This window comes from Bison bison, unplaced genomic scaffold (genome assembly GCF_000754665.1).
Source record: "Bison bison bison isolate TAMUID 2011002044 unplaced genomic scaffold, Bison_UMD1.0 scf7180017864039, whole genome shotgun sequence".
Taxonomy (NCBI): domain Eukaryota; kingdom Metazoa; phylum Chordata; class Mammalia; order Artiodactyla; family Bovidae; genus Bison; species Bison bison.
In genome coordinates, this window is record NW_011494611.1 from 231,821 (window position 1) to 254,699 (window position 22,879).

The window sequence follows — 22,879 nt, forward strand, 5'->3', positions numbered from 1 at the left end:
GTTCCTCTTCCACTGACCAAAGCCTTTGTCTACCCCATCCTCCCATTTTCTAACTCTCCACATATTTTCATTTCAATCTTAAATCATCCTACAAGTATAGTTAATGGAATTTTTAATGTAATTAATCTTCCCATCTATTAAAAAGTATCTTATGTAGGCTATTCAGGCAGTTCAAAAATAAAGACATTTAATGAAGTAGAAAATAAAATTCCCATCATCCAGAAATAGCCAGAATTAATATTTTCTTGAACATTCTTAAAACACCTCTCTCTCTTTCTCGATCTGTATGTCAATGAGTACACAAACACACAAACATGCCAACTCTCAGGAAAGCTGTTTAGAAATTGCTGTTTTTTTCTCATTGGTATGTCAAATACCTCTTTCCTTGTTAATAAATACAGACATACATGTGAAATTAAAAGATGAGAGTGTTCCTATATGAGAATAAACAGGAAAGCAACTGGGTTGTCCAAATTATATGAAGATTAGACATGCAGTCTAATTGGGAAAGTCTTCCTGGGAGAGTTGAAGGAACTGGGGCTGTTGTTTCTGGAGATGAGAGGCCTTCAGTGGGATTTATTCATGCATCAAAATCTGAAAGCCATAAGACGATAGCATGAGAAGAACTGAGAACTGTCCCATATGTAAGAAATGTTTATCTTTTTTAAAAAATATGTATGTAGTTTTAGACAGTTTTGCATTAAAATGTAATAGGATATTATCACAAAGAAAGCTTCACCTATCGTTTGCGGTCATGTCAACAGAAGTCAGAACTGGTAAGAAACATCACCATCAGAATCATCCTCATCCTGCCAAATAGTTAATAATTGTTGCTTGTAGGAGTGGTAATACTAGCTACTATTTACTAAGAAATACTGTATGCCATGGAGTAGGAAATGGCAACCCACTCCAGTATTCCTGCCTGGAGAAGCTTATGGACAGTGGAGCTGGTGGGCTACAGTCCATGGAATCGCCTGGAGTCGGACGTGACTGAGCGCCTGACACGCACTGTGTGTCAAGCTCCTTACTAAGTATTTTAAGAGCAATGATAGCCACGAACATTAAGCTAGCATATGCTGTGGGCATTCTAGCACTTTCCACCCACTGATTTATGTCATCCTCACCATGGCCCTGTGAAGTAGAGGCTGTTATCATCCTCTTTATACAGATAAGAAGTGGCAGTGTTAAGTAACTTTCCCACATCCCCCTGATGGGAAGTTAAAGAGCCAGGACAGTGCAATTACCACTTCACAATTAAACCCTTTTGAGATACCATGGCCTCCATTTTGCAGTTGAAAATTCTCAATAACAGAGAGGTAAACTGACTGTCTCAAGGTCACCATCTAGTGAGAGGGAAAGTAAGGATTCAGATGTATATCTGACTGACTCCCCAGCCCTGGGCTTATCTTCTAATCCAACATGTCACATCACTTCCCATTTTATAGAACCGGAATGAAAATGTGAATCCCCTGAACTGTTCATCTGTGTCGCTGTCACATGCTTTTGAGCACCTGCAGTGTCCCACCTACCATGCTGGTTACTTGGAACACAATGGGAGATGAGATAAAAATGGCTTTAGACGTCGTGGTGTTTAGATACAGTGTGCATGTGTGTGTGGCATGCAATCTTAAGTACTTAATTTATAGCAGGTATTGTGAAGTAAAAATACAGTGTTCCAGGAAATCAATTAACAGTGGGATCTAATTTAGTTGGAGAGAGTGAGGGGTGGGTACATCCACTGGATTAGAAAGCAATAAGAAGGCTCACAGTCTAGTTTCCAGGGGAAGTGTTATTTAACTAATACCTGGAAGATGAGTGGGAGTTAGCACTGGAAAAGTTTTCAAGCAGAGACAGATGTTCTAAGAGGGAAAAGAACTTGACTGACTTCAGGAAATGAAGAATCTGGTGTGGTTGAAGCTGAGAAAGTAGGGAGGAGTAGTGGGAGGTGAAGGCAGAGTGGTAAGCAATGGCAGATCGTGGGGATCTTGCAGGCTAAGGCTTTACTGTAACAGTAAAGAGGGAAACTCTTAAATGGATAAATGAGGGGGGTATGTCATGATTGCATTGCATTTTTTCAACTTTATGGTAGCTGTGTGGGGAGTAGGTTGCGATGAGAGTGGAAAGGGAGATGGTGGAATGAGGTCGACCAGGTGTCTATTATAGAAGCCACATGAGAATGTTAGCAGTTTTAAGCCAGGATGACAGGAATAAAATTGAGAAAGGAGATTTGGGGATATAGTTGAGTGGAATAATGGACAAGGGCTGGGGAGCAGTTTCAGGCAAAGGGTGAGGTTGAGGGAGGAGTCAAGGGTGATAGAAGTGACTGGCAGTCTCACAACAATTTAATGCAGAATTGAGTTCTCCAACTCCCAGTAATGTTCTTTCTACCACCCAGATGCTCAAGCCAAGACGGATGGCACTCGATCAGAAAAACCCTGAGAGATATTTAAGGGCAATCTGGATGAGCTTCTCAATTCTGAGACTCTAGAATCTTGATTTTCTATCGTTTTAATAGTCTATGAAACCCTGTGTTGAGCATGATGATGGGTAGAATAATGTTGCCTGGAATTGAAAGGAAAAAATCAACTGCCCCTCACCTTCAAGGAAGGAATCTACAAATGTGCAAGAAGACACCCACACAATTAGAAAACAAATATGTGAAAATTGGATTTGCAAAGATATGTTCCAGGGAATGCCAATGGTTTTCAGAGTTCCCATCTGAAGACTTTCAAAAGAAATTAGAAGGAATAAAAAAGGGCTTCATTAAGGACAAGGCTTATGAACTGGAGTTTGAAGTGATGACAAAGACTAGTGCTTCCTGGGAGGGAGAAGAGCTATAGTCCTTTTCCTGTCCAGGAAGGAACATGCAGAAGCCTGGATATACTGATAAATGAGAGGAGAGGGAGAGATAGGAAAGCAAATCTCCAGATTGACTCAGCTCCAAAATCCAGCCCTATCCATGGCCAGCAGAGTCTTTCTGCCTCATCTTTTAATAGTGGTGTTTTACCATATCCCAGTCAGTGTGATATGGGCATATTGCTTGTTTTATGTAGTTTGATTGCTCATAGCAACCATCAGAGTGACTGGCATGTGATACATGATCAAATCCACAAGTTCCCACTCTCAAGGGTGAAGATTAGCTTGGTCAAAATGAAGGACACAGACTGGGAAGTAAGGTCCTGGATCCTGAAGGGGCATCCTGGAATCTCAGGATCTCATTTGCATGTGGGGAAGGGCCTTGGCTAAGGTCACAAACAAGTCATTTGAGAACTGGCCTTTGAACTCAGATCTCCTGATTATCCAGCAGGCATGCCTTCCCCCTATCAATAGACTGGTTGATAAGAGAGAGCTTGGCTCCTTGAAGGCTGATCTGGGAGTTTCTGGGCTCACATGGAATGTCATCCCCATCAGGAGTCTTCCTTCTGCCTCAAACACTCTGTTTATTGTTCCCTTCAGTCTTGGGTTATCCCTGAATAGCTAGGGCCAGTTCACCCTGATTTGCTCATGGAAGGGAGTATAGTGAACAGGTCACACTCTTCTCTTTTGACAACAGCCTCCAGATTTAGGGAACTCCCTAGACTCCCATTATATTAGAATAGCCCATTTCACTTCAGCTCACTCATCCTTGGCTTCAATTAAACTTTCTTTGCAATTATTTCTGTCCCCAGACCATGTCGCCACTTGGAGCCCCACACTAAGGCGGTCGACTTCCCTCTGTGGGAAGGTGAGTGGCTTCTAATGAGTCTAAATTTATCTCTTTCAAAAGTCTCCTTTCCCGAGCCCCAGATAAGGAGGAGCTGCGGCTCTTTGTCCTTCAGGTTCCAGAAGGCAGGCCTGTACATCTTTTCAGCACCAAAGGCTGTTGGCATTTCTCTCCTGCCCTTCATCCTTCCCTCCCTCCTTCAAGTAATCTCCGGTCCAGCCCTCCAGAGTAACCAGCAGGCACCCTACCAGTTGTCTTCCCATATGTCCCATTTCCTGACAGCTGCCTAGCCTGGCCTGCAATTTCAAACTCCCTCCCAGTTGCAGACTCTGCTCTGTGGCAGTCGCAGTGTGGCTTTGTACTCCCACCCCCTGCCCCCACCTGGATGCCCACACCTAGCAACTGCTGACGGAGACAGGTCTGCTTCTCATGTCCTCTCTCGAATCTCTGAAAGCACAACCTGGATTTCTGCTTTACAGAAGTCTTGCATTTCAAGTTTCTGAACTGGGCAAGGTCTTAAAGATCGACAGATGTTCACCCCTTATCATGTAGCTGGGGAAACTGAGGCCCAGGGATGGATATTATTTACCCAGTGCTTGTCATGATTGGAGAAGGAAATGACAACCCACTCCAGTACTCTTGCCTGTAAAATCCCATGGGCTACAGTCCATGGGGTCACAGAGTCGGACATGACTGGGCAACTTCACTTTGTCATTATTTGGGGCCCCTCTGAGACTGAAAGTTTGAGTCTGTGACTCCCAAACCACTGTTCTCCTGACCTCTGGTTCTGTTACAAGTGATGTAGGTCACTTCTTCATGTCCCCATGTTAGCACGTGGTAAGAAGGGCCACCTGCTTCACTCCGCTTCTAGCAGAGGACTGCTTCTAGTGAGGATGTGGCTGCCCTTGGGGGCTGCCAGACTCATAATGCAGAGAAGGCAATGGCACCCCACTCCAGTATTTTGCCTGGAAAATCTCATGGACGGAGGAGCCTGCTAGGCTGCAGTCCATGGGGTCGCTAAGAGTTGGACACGACTGGGCGACTTCACTTTCACTTTTCACTTTCACACATTGGAGAAGGAAATGGCAACCCACTCCAGTGTTCTTGCCTGGAGAATCCCAGGGACAGGGGAGCCTGGTGGGCTACCATCTGTGGGGTCGCACAGAGTTGGACATGACTGAAGCGACTTAGCAGCAGCAGCAGCAGACTCATAATGAAGGAGGGATCTTAGGCAAACCCCACTTCCATAGACGTGACTCTGTGGGAACCTGACCCCCTTCCTAGCCACCTCCTAGGTTGTCGCATGTAGAATGCAGCTCATCTCGGAGAGGAGCACGTGGAGAGTTTAGGACCTGACACGTCCAGGGATCACCCGCTATGTGGGAGGATGAAGTAGGGTGAGAGTGATAAGGAGAAGCAGGCAGAGGGACAAAGCAGAGTCATGGAGAGAGAATTAAGTGGGAATCAGAGTGACTGAAGGAGGGACTAAGGCACAGAAAGGGTTAAAGAGATACAGAGGATTAACAAGGGCTAAAGAGATGAGTAGTTAAATGGTGAAAGGTGAAGGAGTTAGGGAGGCGTGAAAGATGAAAGGCTTAAAGGAGAGCTGAAATGATAGAGAAAAGGACAGACTAAAGTCACAATATCATTTACTCCCAGGAGGGAGTAAGTGTTGTTTTAAGAGTCTGGATGGTGTTAAGAGAGAGCTCTGGATTAGGAATCAGGTTCAGATGGATTATGAAAGCACATGAAAGCCTTTGGTAAAATGCCAAGTTCTGAGGAAATGTGAAAAGTCAAATATCTCACCTCTGAATTGCCCCCAAACTCAGAAAATGATGCTAAGCTTCGCTGTTTCTAATCCCTTCTGGTGAACTCTGTTGGTCATAATGACCCTTGCAGGCTCACCTTCAGAATTCCCTCCCCTCAACTCTTGATGAGGAGGAGCCTGGCAGAGACTGTCGGAATGAGAGAAACTCACAGGAGCTTGGTGGTGGTGGTTGTTTCATTTGTTGGTTTGTATTTAACTTCCCCCTTCTCTCCCATCCTTATTCATTCTGCCTTATTTTTATTATAAAGAAAGGTCAACTTCGGTTATAGGTGGCAGAAATTTAGATAAACATCAGTCAAGGACTGTTATTGAGGCTGGAGTCTCAGAAGTTGCAGTGAGGAGAAATTGCTTTGGGAATGGGGGCTGAGCAAATACAATGGTACATTTTTCAAATGCCTCATCAAAAAGAAGATGGTTCTGCCAGCCGCAGACACTGGCTCATAGGCCTTCCCAAATGACCTCCAAAGAGTGTAAGGAGCTCATGAAAGATTTACTAGAAAGGCTGTTTCTAGTCTGGGTTGCTTATCAGACATGCATGCTGTACAGATGAATAAGATGACAATTTGGGTAAGATGTGGCATTCAGGATGAAGCACCACCAACCCACGCCTGGTGAAGCAGAAGGATTTTCTTAAAAGATTTGAGGAAAGCTGGCTTTCACTTGTGGCGCCCACTTGTTCCCCCGCTGAAGGTCCTAAGTCACGTCTTATTAAGTGGCTCCAAAGCTATGGTTTCTCTACTGCCTTCCTGGGACATGGTTAATTGTACATGCTGCTCTTGATCATTCCCTGTTCCCTACTCTTTAATCATGTGCGTACTTTTTTATTTGCCAGGTCCTATACTACATTCCCTATGTTTTCTCACTTAATCTTTCCAAGACCTGTTGCGAAGTAGCCCTTGACAACTTGGTTTTACAAAAAAAAGAAAAAGAAATGAATATGTCAGTCAGACTGCATTATACTGTGTCTTGGTAACACATGATTTCAAAACCTCAGAGGCATCACAGAAAAGTCTGTGTGTTGCTCATACCACACACTCTGGAGAGAATCACAGCAGTTGTGCTCATTCTGGTGTTTGGGAATCTGGACTGACAGAACATTAGCTTCATGTGCTTCCATGAATGCTGTCATAGTGGGGATGGAACTTGGCTTCCCTACTGCCTCCTAGAGGGCACATTCTGCTCACACTCCTTTGGGCACCTTAAGACTTATGGTCATGGTGCAGAGACCCAGAAATATGTGGGACATCAATACTCTTCACCACACTGAGGTTCAGAGATGTTAGGCTACCTAGCCTGATAGTCATACAGCTAAACCAAAGCCCACTCAGCAGTGCTGCCTCCCAGACTCCCAGGATGCTCCTACTTCATATCAGCCCCTTGAGAACTATAATTAGACTTCTGTTCTCTTGTCAATTTTCTTCATTCAATTCACAAAGAACCATAGACTTTATAGATGGGAGAACTTTGGAGAACAGTTTGTATAAACCCCTCCATTTGTCAGTGAGGTGCCTGAGGGAATTTAAGTGAATTACGTAAAATCACATGTAACTAGTGAGTGAATAAGCCAGGCCTCCAACCCCCAGTCTCTTGGGCTTCTCTGTATTCACTCACAAGATTTAGGTATATAGTATCTACCTCCTCCACTGTACAGATGGTACCACCAAGGCCAAGGTTCCATAAAGAATTAACAGCAGAGCCAGGCCTGGAAGCTGTTTTTCTGCACTCTTAGGCCTGAGTGTTTTGTAATATACCACAATCTTACTGTAAAAAGAAAAAAAAAGCAAAGGAGGTAGGTAGTGGAGAAATTATCAATTGAAAGTAGCATAGCTTTTGATTTTCAAGGACATTCCCAAGCCTCTCTATTTAGTAACATTCTAGCTCTTGGTGAAATCTTCAAATGACCACCTGGAGACACAGCTATGTGCTGCCTTCTCTGGGGGATTGATGGTGAGATCTTGGAAGTGGACTGAGGGACAGAACTTGGTGGCTGGATCACAAGAGTCCCAAGGGCTGTTTTCCCTGGGGTCCTCACTCCTTGGCTGGCTGTGAAGAGTCTCCTTCTGTGTCCCCATTTTTCCAAGGTTTACTAACGTCAGGCCTGACATGTCGGTGTGTACCTTAGGTGAGAAGGTCTTCATTCCTGTTCTGCCACTTCCTGGTGATCACTCTTGGCCACTCTCTCCTTCTGATTCCTGTTGTCCCTTCTGTATATTAAGGAGAGGGCAGAGCTCAGGTGAAGACTGAGGGCTTCTGACCTAGATAGAATATAGCACTTTTTTTACTCAGCTTCATAGCTAGTGAAATCTTTCCTGCTCCTCTGATCATAAGAATCACCTTGCGCTGTTCTGAGACCCACCAATCAATTTTCTTTCCCCAGATAAGGGACCTGGGAAAATGAATTTCCACTGTATCCCAAGGTGGTTCACATGACCTACCAATCTGGGGATGCTGTTGTTATTTAGTTGCTAAGTTGTGTCCAACTCTGTGACCCCATGGACTGCAGCACACCAGGCTTCCCTGTCCTTCAGTATCTCTCAGAGTTTGCTCAAATTCATGTCCATTGAGTCCGTGATGCTATCTAACCATCTCATCCTCTGCCACCCCCTTTTCCTCCTGCCCTCAATCTTTCCCAGCATCAGGGTCTTTTCCAGTGAATGAGCTCTTTGCATCAGGTGGCCAAAGTATTGGAGCTTCAGCTTCAGCATCAGTCCTTCCAATGAATATTCAGGGTTGATTTCCTTTAGGATTGATTGGTTGGATCTCCTTGCAGTTCAAAGGACTCTCAAGAGTCTTCTCCAGCACCACAGTTAAAAAGCATCAGTTCTTCATTGCAGAGCCTTCTCGAGGGTCCAGCTCCCACATCTGTACATGGCTACTGGAAAACGCATAGCTTTGACTATGTGGACCTTTGTTAGCAAAGTGATGTCTTGGCTTTTTAATATGCTGTCTAGTTTTCTCATAGCTTTCCTTTCAAGGAACAAGCATTTTAATTTCATGGCTGCATATCTAAGATGCCAGGTTCTAGAGTCTGAGTCCTAACTTGCCACTTGTCAATGGTCTGACCTTGGGTGCATTAGTTCATTAAGCTCACCTTTCTCATCTCTACATTAGGAATAATAACAAGACCCACTTCCTGGTGATACTGTGATGATTAAATGAGATTGACCCCTGTTTTGTTCCTATTCTAAGCAGATGGGGAGGACCGTGGTGCCACAGCAAGTGGCCAAATCAGTAACTAAAGAGGAGTCTTAGGCAAATGCCATCCTTGTGTGCACAGTTCTGCAGGTACGTGATCCCATTCTTGGCTGTGATTCAACACAAGGTGTCAGGGTGACACCACGAGAAGGAACAGCATCCGAATCCCACACCTGCCATTTCCTGGCTGTGTGACTTTGAACTTATCTCTTAATCTCTCTGAACTGCAAGATCTTCAACAGTGAAAGTGGGTTTTACCCCCAAGATATCCTCAAAGAGCTATTTGTTGTTCAGTTGCTAAGCCAGCTTTTTCATTCTCCTCTTTCACTTTCATCAAGAGACTCTTTAGTTCCTCTTCATTTTCTGCCATTAATGTGGTATCATCTGCATATCTGAAGTTGTTGATATTTCTCCCAGCAATATTGATTCCAGTTTGTGCTTCATTCAGCCTGGCATTCCGCATGATGTACTCTACATATAAGTTAAATAAGCAGGGTGACAATATACAGCCTTGACATACTCCTTTCCCAATTCTAAACCAGTTTGTTGTTCCATGTCTGGTTCTAACTGTTGCTTCTTGATCTGCATACAGGTTTCTCAGAATTTTCTTGAGAAAATTCTCAAGAATTTTCCACAGTTTGTTGTGATCCACACAAAAGCTTTAGCGTAGTCAGTGAAGCAGAAGTAGATGTATTTTTCTGGAATTCTCTTGCTTTTTCTATGATCCAGCATATGTTGGCAATTTGATCTCTGGTTCGTCTGCCTTTTCTAAATCCAGGTTGAACATCTGGAAGTTCTCAGTTCACGTACTGCTGAAGCCTAGCTTGAAGGATTTTGAGGATAATCTTACTAGTATCATGTGAAAAGAGCTATAGTAGGGATTTAAAAAGCTAATAAGCAAGGTCCTAGATGCAGTAGGCTTTCAGTAAACGTGGTTTTCTCTTCTTTCAATTGCATTCCTTTCCCCGCAATTCCAAAAGCCATGCTGTAGATGAAGATGTTTTCTGGGGCATTCCCTCAGATCTCATCTCTGGACTGGAGTCATGGTCATCCTCCCAACTTCTTCCAACTAACCTCTACAGGTGTTTTGGTGAATACATTGCTTTGGTGAAATGCCCAGCACAGAGATAGAAATGTAGCCCTTCATGCTTGCTCCATGGGCCTGTTGGAGGTAGACAGTTCAGCCAGCAGTGTGAGATGGGGTAGCAGCCAAGGTCACCTTCTTGTGGGGGTATTTATCCAGCCTCTGCAAAGATAAATCTAGCCGATGTGCTGTATCACCCCCGTCCTATAGGATAGCCCCCTTTGTTTCTGTCTGAATGACCTACAGTAAAATATATATAAATAGAAATGTGAAATTTAGATGCTCATGTGTGCCCCATGTGGAACTTGATAACCTGGGCCGAGATCCAAAAGTTCCAGAACTATGTTTATCTACCTCCTCTGGGGTGATATTAAAAATATTTAATGAATGGCATAGAATTGGCTTTGACCAATTGAAAAGGATGTCTGTCCCAAGAGAACGAAGGTTCAGCAGGAAGCCCTACTGGACCCTCGATCAGTCTTGATCACAACCAGCTTTTCTGATTTTCTCCCCCTTCTCTCAACTCATCACATGTTCTGGTATGTTTCTCGATGCCTTTAAGCATGATTGATATTGTAAAGCTATTCTTTTCTTTTTGCAGCTGGTTTCTGAGGGGCATAGGCAGATATTCCTCCTGTGGCACATGTGAACAGAGCAGGCTGCCTGTTCCATGAGAAAACTGAAGCTTAGAAAAGGGAGCTGTGGCCTCCATGGTGCCATGTGCCGGTGGTCTGAAACCATATGATCGTCAAAGAACAGGAAACCAAATAATAGCTCATCATCTTCATCATACCCGAAGCCTCCATCTAAAGATAGGACTTTCCCATATGTCTGCTTAGAGCCAGGACTCAGCACACAAGAAATGTGCCAGTGTTTCTCAAACCCTTCCGTGCACAAAGATGTCAGGGGGTCCTGCTAAAACACAGGCTCTGGTTGGGTTGTGGGGAAGGCCTGAGACTCTGCATTTCAAATGAACTCCTGGGTCTGAGGACCAGTTTGAATAGCAGACTGTTAAGCTGGACTTTATGCTAAATGTGATGTCAGGTTAGGCCTGAGGCTGGAGAAGGATGGCTGCCCCTCCACTTACCTGTTTGAAAGCAGCAACTGAGTCCCAAGACCATTGGTGCTGGGATACCACAGAGTCCCAAAGGAGTCTCCCCCTAGAGTGACCAAGTGCAGGGATGGTTTTGGACTTGCAGCAGCCGGGGTGGACAGTGCTGTCCTGCAATTCAAGAGGCCCCTAGTGCATAATGCAGCATAATTCATTCTCTACATCCGTTTGTCGTCTCTGCTCACTGATGGGTACAGGGATGCTGAGCATCAGTACCAGTGGGGGAGGCACTAATCTTGTCTCCAGTGTCCTGAAGCTGCAGTTGGGTGCCCACATCTGAGTCCCCTCCATCTGCCCGCTCTACAGTTCCAGCCATCATCAGATGCCGTGGAAAATACTTTCCAGTGGAGAGCTGAGCTGCAGTCTGCCTTAGATCAGAGGTAGAAGTCAGACTCCTTGAAAATCCGTGAGAAATCCATTTGGGAAGGGACATTAGTCTGGGCGAAGCTTTATTATTCTTAAGTGCTGAGACCAAAATCTCATACCGTCAACACTCATTAGTTTAATTGGGGATAGAAAGAGAGTAGTAAAATTAAGACCTAGTGGAAGATGCTTTTTATTTATTTATTTTTGTGGGGAGCTGGGAATTGCAATCCATTTTTAAACAAGGCCTCTCCAATCTCCCTCCCTAATTATAGAAAGAGAAGAAAGAAGAATAGCTGCTTTATTTTTAAAAAACATTTTATTGTCACTGGTCACATTGCTAAATATATCACGCGTGATCATTTTATGAGGAAAACAAATTATACACAGCGTATTTTGAATTCTCCGACTACCCTGAAGGTACATCTCTTGTCTGCAAAAGGTGCTGAAACAGCCAGGTCCATTTCACTTCTCTTTCCAGTTTTCTACTCAACCTCCCCCTCCTTTTGGTTTTGTCTTTAACTTTCAAAATCCCTGACTACATTCTTTTTTTCTTGGAGGGGGATACTTATTGGGACCACTGAGGCATCTGAACCAGAGAGAGTTTTTAAGGAACCAGTTTCATTACACTCAGAGGCAGGCAGTAACTCAGGCTGGTCTGAGTACTCAGAAGGAAAAGTCGGTAGGGAAGCTTCGGAGCAGATAAGGATAGATTGTAATTAGCACAGTAATTGTAATTAGCAGAGCAATTGTAATTAGCACAGTGATTGTTTGTTCATAATGGGTGCTTCCAAAGTGACTCCAGGCAGTTTGTTCTCTTAAGTGTCTTCTGCCATTTCCCCGGTGATCTTGTTTACACTGCTAATGTACTAATGTGCTTAGCAATCTCTTTTATAAATAAACACTCCAAAGGTACAAGCCAACCCAGCCCCTGGCCAAGCATTATACATCCTTAATTAATGGAGTCCACAGCACTGAAAATTTACTATATTTGCATTATGCTAAGGCAATGCCTGTATATTACTCTCTGAAGAAATCACACTTCAGAAGTCATTTGTTACTGTTATTGTCATTCTGCTAATTATGTGAGGGAATGGGGTGTCGCCACAGGACTGCACTTGAGGTCAGAGATTGCAGTCCTGGCTTTACTACTTATTCTGACTTGTTATTTAATAGGTTTTCATTAAACGACACCTCTGATGCGTTGTGCGTGGGGGATGAAAAGACAGAGCTAGGCAAGGTCCCTACTCTGATGTAAATGGACCGCTGGCCCAGCCTTGGTGTCCTAAGCAGCAGGGAAGACTTCCTGACAGAGATGCTAGCTGAAACCTGGAGGATGTGATGAACAGTGAGCTATGTGGGAGAGTGCTCCAGGCAAGTAAAGGCATAGAACGTCAGCAGACACGAACATCAGGGTGGATCATGAAGAGGGTGCGGGGATGGGATAGTAGAAATAAACCATGATGAACCATGGACCTTCGATCAGGAAGGGTTATTTAAGCACCACAATAATGGGACCATTACTGGCTGTGAGACTCTGCACGGTCTTCTAACCTTTCTGAGCCCAGACTGCTCACCACTAAATCAGGGAACATAATAATACCAATCCCACTGGAGAATTACGGTGGAGAGGGAGAGGTGATGAGAAAAGCCAGGTTAAAATGCTCTGCAAAGTGTAAAGACGTGTGCAAATGTTAGAGACATTCTCCTAACATGAATCTGAGCATCTGTGAGATACCACTCACTCCAAAATTATGTGCTGGAGTGTGCATCCTGGCACATTGGAGATCATGTGAGATGCAAATTCATCAGCATTCCTTTCTTTGTATTCCTTCCAGAGAAATGCAAAAGTAAATCTATTCTAAGCTCACATTAATAAGCCTACGCATGTGAATCAAGAAAATTAATTTTTAGGGAAATATTTCCATCTCAGGGAGATGCCCTGAATAGAAATGTATTTAGTAACAATTCAATGAAAGATACGATCACAGTTTATTAGATGTGAATTAATACAGAAAGCTCCAAGGGCAGTGGCTAGGGTTTTATGTAATATTACCACTGAAAAATTAGTATTAATGATAATATAGTGAAACACCTCAAAGGTGGCTTTTAAGAGTCCAAAATGAGCATTTATTTTTATGTCTCATAAGATCCTCTGAGGAGCCCATTAAGTAGACAATTAATTAGCAGGCACATGCCAGGAGCTTATTGTGCAGGCATTTGGGTGCCCCAGTCCTGGTTAATTCAGTGTATCCCTAACCACTTTGAAAGAACCTTAACCTCGAATCAGCCAGCCACCTCTCCATCCCCCCACTGTGAATGTCCTAATTCTTTGACCTTGAAGCTATTTAGCTTGTTTTGAATGCTTTCCAGAGACAGAGGCAAGAGAAAGGATAAGAGGGATCGGTCTCCCTGGCCATCTCATAGCTGAGAGAACTAAAGCTATACCAAGGGACACCTTTCCAGTTTTCTGTTAATTAACAAACTACTTCCAAGGAGTTATTGAGGACCCAGTCACTGGAAAGATACAAGCCCAGAAGCCATACCAGCATCTTGCAGCTGTACTTGCAAAGAAGGTAGAAACTCAGCTTGAAATTAAACTAAGCTGCAATTACATTCTCCTTCAGCCCTGTGATTCAATCAATTAATATACATTGAGTACTTATTATGTGCTAGGTTCTGGAGATGCAAGCTGAACAAGACTCACAGAGTTGAACATTAGTGTAAAGGGGAAAAGAATGTTCTTTTCCTTGGTGTTATCTCAAGTCTGTGCTTGTTAACTTTTTCCTTTCTCAAGGGTCTGGGATCCATCTCTGTGAAATATAATCGTCAGTGAAGAAAGCAGAGACATACATTGCAAATTCAGGAGTCATTGTCCTGGGTGGGGCATATCCCCTTTGTCCATCTCCCACTGAAGTCCCCCAATACCTTTCTACTCACTCACCCCAGCCTTAAAAAGTTTCCTGCTCTTTGTTTCAGTGAAATGGAGTTCAGACTTGTCACTCCTATTGCAGTAACCTTGAATAAGATCAGATTCAGATTGCTTTAGTTTTTTGTTTTTTTTCTCCTGATCCAGGATATCATCTAGTGCTCCATCAGAGCAAACTGGTCCTGAACAATGTCTGTAGAGGAAGACTTTATTTGAGGCTGTTGCAATCAAGGGAGGGAGGTCTAGACTCGGTTGCACTGAAGCAAAGCTGAGGCTATGGGAGTGGAGAAGTCCTGAAGGGCTTCAGGCAGAGGGGGACCAGGGGGCTCTGCCTCACACAGTGCAGTGGTTTCTGAATTTGCAACTCTGTTGCTCTGCTTTTTTCATTGATGATTCCATTCAAAAAGATGACTCCCAGATCCTTGAGAAAGACATTCTTGGGTTATAAAACTGGCAAGAGGCTTTTTAAAAGATTTACATATCACAGGGCAGAGAAGGAATTTACAGTGATGAGTTGTCTGAAGGAAATGCTCTAAAAGAAGGAGTCAGGGACCCAGACCTGAAGAAGCAGCCTGCCTGAAGTCTGACCAAGCTGGGCAGACTGTAAGCCAGCTCAGCCATCGCCTTGCCTTCAGCTGTTCATCTCCTTAGGCTCCGCTTGGCTGGGACAGTTGGGCGGGCTCGTTGTTTTAACTGATTTTTTTTAATAGGCATTACATTTACAAAGTTTAAGGATAAAAACAATATAGAAGCCATCCACAGGGAGTCCAGTCTAGGGCTCTGTGATGACCTAGAGCGACGAGTTGGGGGGAAGGGAACGAGGCTCAAAAGGGAAGCAATGCACCTATAATTATGGCTGATTTACATTGCTGCATGACAGAAACCAACGCAAAATGTAAAAATTAAAAAAAATCCAGTGAGGAATGGAATTCCTTTCCATGTTTCTCTCTTTTCGTTTTCTGCTCCCTCCTCCTCACTATTATTAGTTTCTTGGGTATTTTTCCAGTGGTTCTTTATATAAATTCAAACAAATAAGATTAAATACCGTTCTCCCTTTTCTGTCACAAAAGATGCATAAAATATATTGTTTTTTACGCATCCTCCCCACTTAGTTATATTTCTTAAAGATCTCTCCGCGGGAAATACATTTTTCAGCAGTAACACAAAGAACATTCTAATGTTGGGGGTTGGAATCCCACTGGTGAATACCACACCACTGTGGAAACACCAGGACCCCAGGGAGATGGGGAAACCTGGGCTGTGAGGGTGTGCGACTCCACTTCTTGGGCTGTTGGGCCTCACACAGATGATGCAGGTGCTGCCGTCTTTCTTGGCCTAATCTCTTCATATGTAAAATAAGCACCTTCCACCTCATTGTGTTGCTGTGAGAAAACTAAGATAAGAAATACAAGGAATCTGATCCTTGAATAAAAGTAACTGCAGTGGTAGTAGTAACAGTCATAGCAAGACCTATTATTATTAATAGTAATAATATATAGCGTTTACCCTCCACCAGGTACCACTGTATCTTCATTCCATCAACAATTAAATACCTGTTAGATGCCACTCATGGTTCTAGGGAACCAGGACTCAACAGAACAAAATGCATAAAAACCCTGCCCTCGTGTCCGCATACCACATTTTCTTTATCCATTCATCTGCTGATGGACATTTAGGTTGATTCCATGGTTTGGCCGTTGTAAATAGTGCTGCAGGGAACATTGGGGTGCATGTGCCTTTTTGAATTATGGTTTTCTCAGGGTATGTGACCAGAAATGGGATTGTTGGGTCATATGGTAGTTTATTTTTAGTTTTTTGAAGAATCTCCATGCTGTTTTCCACAGTGACTGTTTCAATTTACATTCCCACCAACAGTGCAAGAAGCTCTCCTTTTCTCCACACCCTTTCCAGCATTTATTGCTTGTAGATTTTTTGATGATGGCCATTCTGACTTGTGTGAAGTGATACCTCATTGTCATTTAAATCTGCATTTCTCTAATAATTCTTGATGCCGATCATCTTTTTATGTGACTCTTGGACAACTATATGTCTTCTTTGGAGAAATGTCTATTTAGGGCTTCTGCACACTTTTTAATTGAGTTGTTTCTTCTTTTGATATTAAGCTGCATGAGCTACTTGAATATTTTGACATTTAATCCCTTACCAGTTGGGATTGACATACATACACTACCCTGTGTAAAATAGCCAGCTAGTAGGAACTTGCTGTAGAGTACAGAGAGCTCAGCTTGGCGCTCTGTGATGACCTAGACGTGTGCGATGGTGGGTAGGGTGAGAGGGGGATTCAGAGGGGGGAGGTGTGTATGCGTATAGCTGACTCACGATGTTGTACAGCAGAACCTAACACAACACTGTAAAGCAGTGAAAACAAACAGACAAGACCCCTGGCCTCATGAGTGATCATCTAGTGTGGGAGATAACCAACAAATAAATATATATTATGTCAAGTGTATACACTGTGGAGGAAGCAGGAGCAGGAAGCTGGCGTGTGCTAGGCAGGGCATTCTACTTAATACAGGCTGGACAGGGAAGCCCTCTTTAGATAAGGTGACATTCATGCACAGATCTTAACAAGTGAGGTGGTCAGTCTTGCAGATACATAGGGACAAGCTTCCAGGCAGAGGGCACAGCGAGTTCGCAGACCCTTCACACATTCCATGAACAAAAAGGAGTCCAGAGGTGCATGGAAAGAAGTGAGAGAGCAGGCAAGTGGTAGGGGAAAGGGCTAGAAATAAAAAGGTAATGGATGTCAAGAGGGGCGGTGTGGCGGTTTGTAGAGGGCCCTGAGCCACATGGGCCCAGTACCTTGGATTTTACTCTGAGCGAGAAGAGAAAGAAGCCCACACATGGTCTGAGCAGAAGTGGGCTATAATACCACTCACATTTTTAAAAGGCCACTCCATCTGGGGTGTGAAGAATCGACTTTGGTGGGCAGGGTGGAAGCACGGAAAGCAGTTCCAGGGCTTTTGCAGTGGCCCAGGTAAAAGGCAGTGGAGCCTGGTGGTAGGTGTCCACAGGGCGAGAGGTGGGCAGACGCTGGGTGTATCCTCAAGGTAGCACCATCGGGTGTACTGATGAGGGGGAGCAAGGAGGGGCGCAGGCTGGCTCCCCGCTTCTGGCTTGAGCAGCTGGAAAGAAGGAGGAGCCGTTGATGGCAACAGGACGGTGGGAGCAGGCACAAGGGAGGGAAGTAGAAATAGAAATGTGTCTGTGACCACGTTAAACAATGAGCTCGATTGTGGAAGATCCCAGACGTTTATAACTGTAGAGAGTAGTGTAGTAAAACCCTAGGGACTCATCACCCTGGGGCTTCCCTGGTATCTCAGAAGGTAAAGAATCTGCCTGCAATGAGGGAGACCCAGTTTTGATCCCTGGGTCAGGAAGATCTCCAGGAAAAGGGAATGGCTGCCCACTCTAGCATTCTTGCCTGGAGAATTCCGTGGACACAGGAGCGTGGCAGGTTACAGTCCATGGGGTCACAAAGAATCAGACTCGACTGAGTGACTAATGCTTTCACTTTTCACTCATCACCCTGCTTCAGTCATCTGGTTATGTCTAATATATATCCTCATTAAGATGTCAGGAAGCCAGTCCAGCAGAAGAGAGATCAGATTGGAAACACATGTTGTAGATTATTTAGCCTGTAGATGGCATAAAAGAAATAAGAGGAACAAGTTCACCAGGGAGGAGATAGACAAGGGCAGGACCTGAGCCCCTAACCCAGGGGCTCCCATACGTGAAGGTCAGAGGGTTAAAGAGCCTTCAACACAGGAGGCTGGGGAGGAGTCCCCAGTAACATACAAGGAGAAGCCAGGATTAGCTCTGCCTGTTTAAACCCACTCAGTTCTTACAACAGTGTGACTTAAAGACGTGACACTCGTTTTCTTAATGCCATCCAGCTTGCAAAGGGTGGAGCCCGGATTGGGATGTAGGCAGTCTGGCTGTAAACCCAAACTCAAATATCCATCTACCCCATCCCTTCCACCACAGAGCCACACGCTCCACTGCCTCCGTAGCACTGTGCCAGGCTGAGGGACTTGACGGGGGTGGCAGTCGGGGAGAGGGAGAATGTTATAAAAACAGCCACATTAAAAGATGACTACCAGTGCAGGATGTTATGTGTGTGATCGACCAGCAAATTATCTTAGTCAATAATTCAACGCTGCCTAATAATATTAATGATGATAATAATTGCTATTTACTGAGCATTATCTATGGGTCAGATACTCTGTGAAGTGCTTCAAATGTTGTATCTTCTTTAATCCTCACAAGTTTATGAAGATGAACCAATGTTACATCCGTTCTGCATATAAAGGCACTGTGGTAACTGAGTTTAGCAAGTGGTGGTGATGAATTTGCTCTGCCCCACTGAGGCGTTTATGATGCATTATTCAGAAGGCAAGGGCGGAAGGAAGGGCGGTGAGCTTTGGGGTCAAGTAGAAGTGGATTCAAATCCTAGCTCTCTGCAATGTGGTTTTGATTATTTAAAGTCTTAGTTTCCTTGTATGAGAAAATGCAAAAAAATCCCAAAAAATCGTAGGTCTGGTCCTTGTACTCTTTTTCCTCTGAAATACTTGTAGAAATCCAAATTAAATCCATATTTCTGTGATTCTTGAAATGAAACCCGAAATGAGACCTATTAAAATGGACCCAGAATCATTATTGAATGTTCATAGTAAGTCCCCGTAAGTACGTGTGCGTTCAGTCATTTCTAACTCTTTGCAACCCCATGGACTATAGCCTGCCAGGTACCTCTGTCGCTGGGATTTTCCAGGCAGTAATACTGGAGTGGGTTGCCATTTCCTTCTCCAAGGGATCTTCCCGACCCAGGGATGGAACCCACATCTCTTGTGTCTCCTGCACTGGCAGGTGAGTTCTTTAGCAGCTGAGCCACCAGGAAAGCCTTGGTAAGTCCCCAAGGCCTAGCAAAGTGTCTATATGCCTAAGGTCTCAGCAAGTGGTAGCTGTAACTTACGCGTTGATTTTGTCTGTGGATAGAGTATATGAGATTTGTGGGTCAGAGTAGCTTTCGTGCCCACCCAGGACTGGAAACTTCCCTCAGTCATGATGCGTTACACCCTTTATATTCCTTTATATTCCTTTATATTTTCCATATATATATATATATATATATAAAATATGCTCCTTTATATTTCCGTTTTCTTTGGTGAAGCTGAGGCTGACTGATGAGACTGTGGCTTTGGACTCAGGCAGACCTGGAACTGAATTCACCCTCTGTTGCTATTAGCTACGTCATGGGTCCTCAATCCCTGGGATCAAATGCCTGATAATGTGAGGTGGAGCTGATATAATAGAAATAAAGTGTACAATAAATGTAATGCACTTGAATCATCCTAAAACCAACCCCTCCGCCCCCCAGTCCATGGAAAAACTGTCTTCCATGAAATCCTGGTACCAGAAAGGTTGGGGACCCTGAGCTGTGTGAGCTTGGTCAGGTCATCTGACCTCTCTGAACTTTATTGTGCTTGCTTGTACAAAGTGGTTATATTAACTGCCTGATTGGTCAGGTGGTAAATAATATGTGGCCTTTAAATCAACTGATCCATGGTAGATACTCAGTACTGGCTACTTATTTTTCCTTGTTACCCTCAAGGCAGAAACCATGTTGATTTGTATGCCCAGTGATAACAAAAAACAGAGCTTAATGCATAGGAAGTGATTAACAGCTTAGAAGGCAGGAGAAAAGGAAAGGGAAAAAAAAGTGGGGGGAAAGGGAAGAAAAAAGGAAGGGAGGAAAGGAAAGGAAGACAGGAAGAAAGTAAGTCAGAAAAGGTTCTGTCATTAAGACTCATTTTAAAAAAAGAAACCATTTCATTCATTCACTGAACAGATATCCTGCACTTAATAAATTTTCATCACTGTCCTAAGTGATGGAGATACAGAGAAAGCCAGACAGGGGCAGCATATGCCCATGTTCATAGGGTGACCATACCTCCCAGTTTGACTAGGATGATTCTAGTTTATGTCTTTTCTCCCAGAGTCCTGTATTCTTTAGCATTTGTCCCTGGACAAAAGTTGCCTGGGTTAAATGATAAATTATAGAGTCACTCTGCCTACTGAGTTCATAGGTAACAAAAGGAAGGTGCTTATTCAAGTGAAATTCAATCGAGTTGTGCAGTGTGATGTTTGGAAGTCAGGGTACACCTTGAACAAACATCTAGAACCCACACGGGGATGTTTGGAGTCCAGGTAGGTGTTCCTCAGGGAGTAATGTTTGAGATGAGATGCGTTACTAGGTGACGGCAAAGAAGGGGACAGACTATGGTGTGCTGATGAGAGCTGGCACAGAGAGCATGCTGCTCCAAACAGAAAGGCTAAAGGGCATTCAAGACTATGGTGCGCTGATGAGAGCTGGCACAGAGAGCATGCTGCTCCAAACAGAAAGGCTAAAGGGAATTCAAGCTGGACTTCAGAAAGTGGCAGGAATGTGAGGGTCTCTTTCCTCGTCTGCATTCACTTAGTAGGTCCCTAAAGGGGGGAAGCACCTCTCTGCCCGTCTTTGCCATCATACCATGGGTGGCAGTCCCCAGAAAGATGGAAGGAGAATGGAAGTTTATGGAACGTGCACTCCTGGATTGGCCCAAAGGGACCTGTCACAGAGGTGCCAGAAAAGGCAAAGAATGCCTGTCTCCCCCAAATTACCTTTTCTTGAAAAGACAGAGGGGAAGCATTTGTTCAGACAAAGTTATGTTAATATTGTCAAGTTGGTACGCTGGGTCGCTGAACTGATTCTTGGGGACTGTCACAGTACTGATGGGGAGTTTGGCAAGTTAATTTTAAATCTGTCACCTCACTCTTCTGTGACTTCTGCTCCTTAATAAAGCTCCGCAGTGATTGTGGGCTCAGCTGACAGTTGGAGAGTGATCTTTGAGGCTGAAACTGACGTGAAATGATCTTTTTTCTCCACCCTCTCTCCTCCTGACCTCTCCTCTCCCTTCTGCACATCCTAAGGTTGCCAACCTGAAATGAGAAACCCCACCTTTTACAGAAGCTACCCCCATGGAAAAGAAAATGGCAACCCACTCCATTGTTCTTGCCTGGGAAATCTCATGGACAAAGGAGCCTGGCTGGCTACAGTTCATGGGATAGCAAGAGTTGGACACAACTTAGCAACTAAACCACCACCACCAGCATATATTAAAAAAAAAAAAAAAGCTACCCCATTGCTGGGGGACAGCATGAAGCCCCAGAAAGAGTAGAAGCTTTGCAGTTAGACCAACTGGAGTTTGAATGCTGATTCTGCCACAGGGGAGCTGTGTGACCTTGTAAAAGCCACTTGACATGTCTGATTCTCTGCTTCCTCTGGCTGTTGTAATATAAAACACTATATGTCAAAGCACCTGCTACAGTTACCACCTGCCAGGTCCCCTTCTTCCCTTCAACACTATGCAGGACACAGCCTGCAGCTGTTTGGCCCTGGATACCAATGACAAGTGAGCCGGAAACTGTCCCTCTTTCCACACCTTTAACAGATCCAGTGTTCAGATGGCATCAGGAAACCCGTGGAGGAATCAAAAGGAAGGCAGTGATTAAAAATGGGCAGCACTTTGTGAGAGCCCCGATGAGTTTCTAATGAGCTTTTTGTACAACAGTCTAATAACAGTTCTAATAAAACCCACCCCACTGGAGCTAAAAACCTTCATTTTCTCCACACTCGGAAGACTATTTTCTCTGCTGGGGCTTCTGAACCGATGCAAATTGCCAGGAACTTGTGCAAACACCCAAATATTATAGGCATGTGGCATTCGCTCCCTGGCTCTGATTTGCATGGCCAGCGTCCAGTCTACTCTAAGACAACCCTGCACACCTACTCAAGTCCCCAGCTTTGATCCTGCACCCTGCTTAGACTTGGATTCAGTCGTCCCTTGTATGTGAATCTGTACTTTGCTTTTCAACACCGACTACATTTATTTTTCTGGCTATCACAGTACCCCCTCCATGTCCCCAGCATTCCGGGACCCAGACGGTTAGGCTGACTGCTTGGTGGGCAGTCCCGGCCAGCTGACCTGTCTTCTCTATAAAGTGCAATTCTGGGCAGTGTGTGATTCCATTATGGAGCACTTGACATTCATCCTATAGGTATTATTTAACAACTATTTATTATGGTAAAGCTCCGCACAAAGTCCTAGTATAATATTTACAGAAGTAAATGAAACAGCTCACAGTGGTGGTGAGGGCACCAGAGTGTCGCCATCTACTGGAAGACGCGTGGAAGAGCCTGAAACATAGCCGTGCTTGCCCTGATTCACGACATGCTTCTGAGGCTCTGCCTGGGACTCACTTCGAAGCCCCTCTTGACTTACAACGTTGTCTCTCCCTCCTCCTCTGGAAGGACAGGCTATCTTAAGTTTGATAGAGACATATAGCATGTAGTCTGCACTCTCTCGCTTTCCAATTGCTTCTCCACGCTTTTCTAATTTGATTTCTCCTACACCACTTCCCAGAAATGCTAGTGTAAACTGAGGTCACAGATGATGTTACTAGTGCATGTAGCGGCGTGGTTAAGTGCCTGGGGAGTGGAACGAAGATGCCTGGGCTCAGATCTTAACTGAGTCTATGTACGAAGTACAATTGGCTTCATCACCTTTTAAAAGGAAGTGCGTGCATGCGTGCATCCTCAGTCGTGT

General features: G+C 44.3%; 1 protein-coding gene across 1 annotated transcript in view; it reads left to right on the plus strand.

The window, feature by feature from the left end:
• LOC104985123 (astrotactin-2) overlaps positions 1-22,879 on the plus strand; it is a 553,919-nt gene that overhangs the window by 189,432 nt on the left and 341,608 nt on the right. The gene's annotated exons all lie outside the window — the stretch shown is intronic.